General features: G+C 33.0%; 1 pseudogene; it reads left to right on the forward strand.

Moving 5' to 3' along the window:
* Positions 1-281: 281 nt before the first annotated feature.
* LOC123241834 lies at positions 282-790 on the forward strand (annotated as a pseudogene).
* Positions 791-9,717: the final 8,927 nt, after the last annotated feature.

Raw genomic sequence — 9,717 nt, forward strand, 5'->3', positions numbered from 1 at the left:
CCTTCAATATATGTCTAATTAAATTAATATTTTATGGAATACATTAAAACGTTGATATTTCCTCCATTTTTAGATGTCAACCAAATTATTTTACAGGTTATATATTGAATATGCTGATGGTCTTCTTCTAGATCTCTTGAAATTACATGAATAACATTAGAAAAAATTTTAGGGACTGAGCTATAGCAAGGACTAGTTCAGGAATAATTAAGCCTCTTTTCTTTTGGCTCTATAATTCTTGCTTTCTGCTTCCAATTTCACCACCTGTCCAATGTCTCTTCATGACAGAATATTCCATCTTCTTCAGTAAGAACTTTCTGGCCAGTGTTATCTTCACTCCTTTCTTTTCTAAGACTGTGGTTTTGCCCATTAAAAGAGTCAAACTGCTGCTATATCTTTAGTATTCAAGAAAAGGAATTGCTGGTGATATGCCATATAAAAACATAATGGATTATATAGTCTGGATTCCAAAGGAACAAGGTGTGTTTTCTTTCTGGCAGGACAAATGAACAAATGTTTTCAGATATTTCCCAACTCAGACCCTTAACTTTCCCTTTAAAGATAAGTATAAGCAGGTGTTTGGAGGATAGCTACATAAGCATACATAGTTTTGGAGAGGGTTTGCTGATAATCTTGCCTCTGGTAGTTTCAGATGGAGCCAATTTTCTAAGGTTTTCTACTCCTTGCATTTTGATAGAACCCACCTGGCACATGATATTGGAAAGTCTGGCACCAAACTAGAATTCAAAGTCCAGGAGACTACTTTGTGAAAATCAACAAATCTTATTGAATTTGTTCCTTCAACGATGGTTTCAGTGCTTCACTACAGGGTACTATACTATACAGAGTAGCTTATTTTAGAACCTATGGTGCAAAAAAAAGTACATTCGCAAATCCTCATAATACTTATGTTATGAAAGGTAGATGTTTGAACAAATCAGGGACTCTAACATATGTGCTCTCCTATCCTTTTGTAATATAGTAAATCAGCAAATGATGTACTCTAACATTAAAAGAACTGTATTGTATCTTCCCTAATAAAAATTGACTGAAATACTGCTAAAGATTAAGGTGACAAATAATTCTTCAAAGGTCCCAATTCAGTGTTCTAAGAAGCATAGGTGGAGTTCTCATATATGTCCCTTAAGACAAATTTAAGAAAGTAATTGAGGTTTATCTTTACTAAAAATAGAAATAGCAAAAATATATCAGGTCGATATCATTTTGAACAGCTGACCTTCAAGAACTCCTGTTGCTATGGTTGTTAAATCCAGACAAAATCATATTTTTGAAAGACCAGGAAAGTTCTTAGAAAAACATACTCATTTAATATATTCATTACTCAGGAAATGGAAGTAGTCATATTTATTTGATTCTGATAAAAATTGATGGGTACAAGAAGGAATATCAAATTAGACCATCAAGGGTAAGTTAAAATAAATTTATATTTAAGTATTTACTTTTAAAAGTCACATTTCTCATGTGTAGGTATTAATGTCATATACTATTTTAAGTATCATCTGGTAGCTACATTCTGGGATAAACATTCTGTTGTAAATAATAATTATACAGAAAAAATAACATCATAACTCATAGATTATCAATTACCATAGGACTCTAATGACATGAATAGCCCATCTACTCTTGTGATCATAGATCATTTTGGCAACTTTGGTGTAACTACTGTGAGTGTAAAGTTCTGTATCCACTTTTATGATTACAATAGTATTAGCCCTTGTGATTATTTTAATAACATAATCACTAGTCTTGAGTTAATAGTCAAATAATAGAGTTTGCTTTATAAAAAGCATAAACGTTAGCTAAGAAAAATGCAGTTTAGAGTGGCATCAAATCTTGTTTACAGACATTTTGACCTTAAACCAAACCCAAGCGTTTACACTTAGCCCCTCTCTGTATAAGCTCAGGACAGTCAGGAAGGAAATAGAGGCATGCTTTAGGTGCAAACTCAGGACAATCATAAAGGAGGCAGAGGCTCCTGAAATATCAGTCATTCGACTAGTATTTCATAATAATTGTCTGCAGTAAAACAATTAGCCTCCATCCCCTTATTGCAGAGGCCTTGAAAAGGTCAATCACAAAATCAGATATGGGTTATTATTTTTGCATTTTTCAGCTGCTTCAGCACTTGTGTCATTGGTTAAGTGTGGGAAGCCAATAAGAGAATAGATAAAAATCTGAGACTCCTCTTTTGACTCCTTTTGTGATCCTCGTGATTTCTTGTTGAGAAGTATTGTGGCCTCATTGAAAAGCTTTAAGTTCCTAGCTAACCAGAAGTTAAATGGTTAACACTCTCCCGTTTTGGCCAGGAATGCAGCTGCCTGGAACAGCCAAGACCAAAACCTTAGCAGGAGCAAGTCAACCCTGAAAAAAATATTCTCCAACTTGGCTTTCTGATAAGAATCTATTCAAAATTCAGCCTTGGCCTTGTTCTATTCTGAAGCCAATGTTTTGTGTTTTGATATGATATCATTTGTAACTTCAGTGCATCTGTGTAGTTTTGGGGGGTTCTTTTGTGTGAAATGAGTCTAGAAATATATATAATAAACTCCATGCTCCTGGAGACAGAGCTGGAAGCATGAGTTAAAAGACAACTCCCATGTTCTGTCTTTATTTCCTTATCAACTAAACTGTCCTTATAAGATTATCAGAGATGACAAATAGATCTCAACAGTTAGGAACTGCCTATGTGTAAGATATGTACATCTATTCTATTTTAATTTTTGACTGTATCACTTGGTCACTTTGTCATAAGATTTCTCTCTTTAAAAAAGGCTGTCTCCTAAGGCTCTGGGACTCTGATCTTGATCTTGACCAGACTGGCCTCCTCTCAAAAAACCTATTTAGTTTGGAGTTTTGTACTGGTGTGATAAATTTTTTACCACACTACTCATCAAATGTTCATGGATGATGTTCTAAAACCTATTCATGTACTCCATGTGCTTTTCCATAATTCTTTGATTGATCTGCAACTTTAACTAGTTTGATTAAAGCCTTGATTAAAAGACATAGATTAATCTTAAATGATGTTAAGGAGAGTGATTTCTAGTTTATGTTTTCCTCTGTCTTCTGTTTAAGAATAATGGGATATTTGCCTTTCTCTATTAAACTTACACTTCTCCCATTCTCCAAGAGCTTACAAGGATCAATAATCTTGAGAATCATAGTTGCTACTTCTTTCAGTACTTTGTGGTATAATTTGTTAACAATGATTTGAAATTATAAAATATACCTGGGGCAGCTATGTGGTTCAGAGAAACTTCCTAGCTGTGTGAACCTGAGCAATTCATTTAATCCCAATTGCCTAGCCTTTACCACTCTTCTGCTTTGTAACTAAAGCTTAGGTCTGATTCTAAGGGGGAAAATAGGGGTCTTAAACATAAAATTAAAAATATCTACATTTTTTCTTATTTTATTGGATTTTATTTCCATCTCTATTTAGAATCCTTTCCATTTTGGATATAAAATTCTTTGGTAAGAAAAATAGAAAGAAAGAATAAATAATTCTTTCAATTAATATTGTCTTATTTCCACTCCTTCCATCTGAAGTAGTTGTGCGTTTTCTTTCATATTCCCCTTTTCCTAAAGAATTGAGATAAAATAAACCTTTCATATTATTATTATTTTTAAACCCTTACCTTCCATCATAGAATCAATAGCATGTATTTGTTACAAGGCAAAAGACTGGTAAGAACTAGGCAATGGTAGTTAAGTGACTTGACCAGGGTCACACAGGTAGGAAGTGTCTGAGGTGAGATCTGAATTGTTATAGGAAAATTGCTGATTAGGATTTATTATAAGTTAGGAAAAGCAGACCAGGCAAAAACTGGCAGGAGCTGAAAATTCCAAACCTGGAATGTTGACAGAGGCATGTGCACACAGTGACTGAAAGCTGGCAGTTTTGCTTTGGGGAGTGAGTTGTCAAGTTGAGGTTTAGGCAACTGACTGGAGAGTCTGAGGATTGGTATTGGGATCTTGAATGGTGGAGCTATACTTTGGATTTTGTTGTAAGAACTTCAAGAAAGACCAAAGAGTTATTAGGTTGAGAAAGGAGTTTTCTGGGCTGGTGGTCATCCACAGAAAATCCTATTCTCCCTAACTCCTAGTGGATTACTTTGCTGTATACCTGAAATTTCCTGGGACCCAATACATTTAGAAAACATATAGTGGACTGCTCTGTGAGATACCTATTTACCCTGCCTATTTAGCCCTGCCCCAAGCTGGATGTTTATAGTTAGTGACAGAGTAGCCATTTTCCCATTCCAATATTCCCTGGCAGTTAACCCATAGACTTAAGGGACACTTGATTCCTCTTACCTCCCTTTCCTGCCCTTGTTAACAATTAAAATCTTTTATATGTACTTTCTTGATTTCTCCTTCCCAGACTACAAGAACAAACTGTTGAATTAAACTGTTTTCCCAGGTTGTGTTTGTTTTCTGTTACCTTGTTATTCCCCAGTTAAATGTGTGATAGATTGTTACCTTTCCAGTCCAGCTGAGGGATTAATTTTACCCCAGCTATGCCTGTGTCTTCCCTTCTAATCCCATACCTCTTCCAATTACCTATTACAGAACCCAGAAAACCTCTAGTTTCTAGGCCTGGCTCTTTATATTCTAATCCAGTGATGGGCAAACTACGCCTGCGGGTCAGATGCAGCCCCCTAAAATGTTCTATACAGAGGCAGGACATTATTCCTAACTTGACCAATACAATGAGTAGGATACAATACAATGAAACTTCAAAAGAATTGCCTTAGAAACATACTGAAAGATGAGCATTTACTTTCCTTTGGCCTCCTCTTTAAAAAAGTTTGCCCATCACTGCTCTGAGACATATAGATGCCCCACTTTGTATTATTCAAAACATTTCAAACACAAATTTTCTTGCTGATGGTTTATAAGGCTCTCTTATTCTTCTGTCCCACTTTATCTGTCCTTCATTGTATCTCTCTTTTCTCTGTCTTTTTAAAATTCATGTTTTTCAATGTATTTCCCATTCATTGAGAGTTATATGATTAAAGTCCCCTTTCTTCCTTCCTGTTGGAAATTATTTCTTGAGAGATTATACTTCCTATTTGGATGTCTCCCCATATGAATTTTAGTTCTTTTAATCTCACTTGTTATTTCTTAACCTTAGCAAACCTGATGATGTATCTAGGGTGAAAACACACTCTGATTGGCTTCCTTCTTCTTGATTGTCAATATTTACATAGAAGTGCTTGCCCTAAAGCTTCTCATCATCCTACTACAACCACCATTCATAATTTTTTTGGTCAGAATAAAATGCAGAAGAAAAGTTCCCTTTGTTATTCTCTTTACTTTTTGAAGGATAAAATTATTATTAAATCAAACAAAAAAACTGTGTAGCTACTAAGGCATTGGTAACAACAGAACTCCTTTAGTTATACTGATAATTTAAGCTCACCAAAACTAGCATATAATGATTCCATGACAAGTTTGATGCCTTTGTCCCTACATCCCCATATATTTATTCTCTTTTTGTATTCTTTAGTGTATTACAAAAATTATGCATTATCTCTTCTTTCCCATTTTAATGCTCACTCAAATTATTCACTCCTATGTTGCTTGAATTTCATCAAAAACACATCTTCCTAATAGAAAATGGAATTCAAATTCTTCCATCCCTTTAAAAAAAGACACTAATTCCTATACTGGAGTTGCAGTTTAAATGCCAAAGTTTTTCGTCATGCACCTTCTGAAAACTCTTTTCTTCATACATCTTCCTGTATTCCAATTCTTTTGATTTTAATGCACATCTGTGATGAAAATACTAATGTTACCACAAATATCTTCAAATTCTTTCCCCAGAATTTAAAAATTATAACAATAATTTCTGGATTTCTTCCAGCAATATTATATTTTCATCTATATAACTCACAAAGGTCAGTTGGTATTCATGAAGTTTGATATTTCTTGCTATTTTTAACTTCCTAACAGATGAAAACTGATAAAACCTCAATTATTAATGTCAGGTTAAAAATGGAAAGACCATTTGCTCGGGTTTAACAGGGCTTAGGTTTCAAATTCTGTCCCTAACATGTATTAGTCAGGTTATCTTGAGCAAGTTCCTCAATTTTTCTGTTTTTCAGTTCCCCCTTTTGTAAAATTATAGTCAGGCTTTCTGGCAGCAGAAGTCACATTTACCTCTAAAATTTGGATCCTATGACTTTTTTACTTTGACAATTACATATTACTCATAAGTGCATATGGCTACATTTATATTTTGTCCTGAATTATTTTCTATATTTCTAGTAATTATTTATTTATAAACTTTTATGGTATTTTCAAAAGGCATTTTACATATCTACCATATATTTGATTATTTCATAGTTATTTTCATAAAAGGCATAAAGGGTATTTTTATGCAAAAATATGCCCCTAGAGGTGAGAGATTAATTCATCCATGTCTTTATGTATGTGTCTAAATGGCATATGGACACTGAAAAATGACATCAGATCATGTCTTGTATCATATATCTGGTTAATCTTTTTAAAATTTATCTATCTCAGTTCTTAGCACAATTATTTGGCCATAATGTGTTCTTAATTGTTTCTTTAATTGAAATGTTACAATTATCATATTACAATTCAGAGGAACATTTAAAATTAAATGTCAATCAAAGTAGAGTTTAATTTTTGGTGGCAATTCAACTATGTTTTTCCAGAAATAAGGAACCCAAGATCTCAACATTGAGATGTTTGTTCTTTTGTCTTATCCAGATCCTCCTAATACTCTTAGTAGGAGTTGTTATGTGCAAAGGACTAAATTCTCTGTCTTTTAAGTTCTTTCAGATGGGAGTTAGTTACTTCTCTGACTCCTCAATTCATTTCCTTTGGCCATATTTAAGTTGTTCTCTCTGATCAGCAGTAGTAAAGGGCATGAGTGACTACTGCACTCTTATGGTGGGTGAGATAAAGGGAATGAGTCTAGAAAAATAACTATATATAACCAACACATAAAGTAACAGTCTAGCCCTTTTAAAACAGTTTCATGCATCTATGGAAAAGAAAAATGAAAATACATTAATTTATCTCTGAGAAAAGTGAAATCAAACATATTCATAGATTGTATTATTAATAGGATCAAACTGGCAATATGAAGATTAAGATAAATGTGTGTATAAGTTGTTGAAATAATAAAGGTGATAGAGATATGGCTTAATATCAGTTCAGATAAAAGAGAGCTGGTTAGTTGACCACAAGTTCAATGCAAACCAACACTGCTAAATATTAAAATTGAAACAGTATTTATTGAAGTAGATCATACTATCAATTCACATGTGCATGGTATTTATATTTACAAATCACATCACATAGATAGAATTGAAAAGCATTTCATTTGTGAATGAGAAATTGAGCTCTGGCAAACTTAAGTGACTTCCCCAAGCTCAGTCACTGGGGAGCAAAAACTATAAATATTCTGTCTCACATATAGTTAGTGCTTCATTATATTGACTTCAATTCTAGCATCAAGGGAATGAATATTTCAAGAACATGATAGTTCAGTAATTCTGAATATCATTTCTTAATAGGAAAAATATCAAAGTTTATTTGGAATAAATAAAAACAACCAGGAAGATGAGGAATCCAGAGACCAAGTTAAATAGAATGGATGAAACTGGAAGGCAGATTTCATTTGGATGCAAAAAATAACTTTGTAAAAGAGAAGAAATGCAAAAACCAAATGGGTAGTAGTGACTTTGGGGTATTTCAAACAATAGCAAAGTAATTAGAAGAGGAAGCAGGCAGTGGGAAAACACTAAACCTGGAAGACTTCAAGTTTCCTACTAATTCATATTATATAAATGAATTAAATTGTTTCTATTTATTCACCATGATAGATTTCAGTAGAGAGTTACAAAATGATGATATCCTGAAATATTCATCATACCTCTTATATTCTTAAGATAACAATTTAATCATATAAAATGGATACTATTGTTCTGCATGGGTATGACTAAATTAATTCTTGATTAACTCCATTTTCACATTTCCTCAACTTAGAAAATACCACCTGAATTCTCCTTACTATAAATTTTTATTTTTATATTTAGAATGATATTTCTTTTGTCAGTGATTTAAGACTTGTAAAACATTTAACAAGTGTTAATTCATTTCATCCACATAGTAACAATTTCATGTAGGTAGTTCAGATACTCCTATTTTAATATTATCAGGTATGGTGGGTAAAATCGGAAATAACTATAGAAGCAAAAGTTTGGGTTTCTGAGCATATCACTTTATTAAGTAATGGATTTTAATTGCATGACAAATTAGGATCAGGCCTCTTTATCTTGGCAATGAACCCCAAAGATATATTTTTTACATTAAAAGAGAACAATTTTATACATTAAAAGAAAGCAATTAACAGGTTATTAACCAGTATACAAGACTAGGTAGTCTAATTCCTAATTAAATAAATGGTTAGGTACTTAACAGATTTGGGAAGGTGATAAGAGAGTTTCAACAATTGAGAAATGGAGAGCAAAGGTTCGATTCCCTGAAATCAGTAAGAGAGGTCCAAAACTCCCCAAAGTGATTGAAGGAATAAAAAATACACTAACTGATGGACTAGTACATCAGTTTTCCTGGAAAACAAATAGATCACTTGAGATAGGTAATTATGAGAAAATTCTTTGAATAGTCTTCACATCTCACTGGATTTCTGGCCAGAATAACCTATATCCTCAGTTAAGTGTCTCTAAGAATAGAAGGGAGAAGTGGTCCAGCTTCTCAATCATGCAGGGCTATATTCAAACTATGCAAAATTTTTTCTCATAGTTCCCATAATTGAATAAAGTTTTCTCAAAAGACAGAAATTGAACTAGAACCATAATTGAATTCTATAGGACCTGAGCAAGCTACAGAACTAAATCATAAGATGCATTCAGTGTGGTTTACAATTTATTCCACAATTCTCTCACAAGACAAAGCATGGAACAATGAATATCATGCAGGATTTGGAATACAGAAAATCTAGATTTCAATTTGCTCTTGATTTTAATTTAATTCACTAGATGTGTGATGAGTGGCAAATGACTTAACTTCTCTTAGAATCAGAATCTTTATTACACTGTACTCTTGTGAGAATTAAATGAGATTATGTATTCAAAGTGCTTGAAAAAACTTAAAACCATATATAAATGCCAGTTATTAATGTTCTTATTTAAAATAAGAGGAAACAGGGGTTCAGAGATGTAAAGGAAATTTTAGTGACAGAATATGTACCTGGGCCTCTCTTGATTCATGTTAAATGTTTCCACTTATCAATTTTTTAAATAAACTAACAGCTCTGTTGTGCCAAAATTATGCTTTCTGCAAACTCTTTTCAAATACAGTGGCTTAAACCAAAAAGGGCATTTTTCTCTTGTCTCTCTCTTCAAAACAGAATATTCTGAGTAGTCCAACCAGCTTTGAAAAAAAAGAATAAGTAATTTTAGCATCCTTTGCCAAATGTAACTTATTTTAAAACTTTTTTGTTGTAATGAGGCATACTATAAGCATACTATGAAAATATTTCTAGAAAATATTTATTTTTTATTCTTTAAAATAAGCCACACAATTAAAGGCATAATGTCTTAATGTGTTACCTGACTTGGGCTTCAAAAACTGACATAGAAATGATGCTGAGATTCAGTGTCTGTGCTGAATGCACCTCACTCATAGAAGCAGAAGTCT

Source organism: Gracilinanus agilis, chromosome 3 (genome assembly GCF_016433145.1).
Source record: "Gracilinanus agilis isolate LMUSP501 chromosome 3, AgileGrace, whole genome shotgun sequence".
In the NCBI taxonomy this organism is placed as follows: Eukaryota; Metazoa; Chordata; class Mammalia; order Didelphimorphia; family Didelphidae; genus Gracilinanus; species Gracilinanus agilis.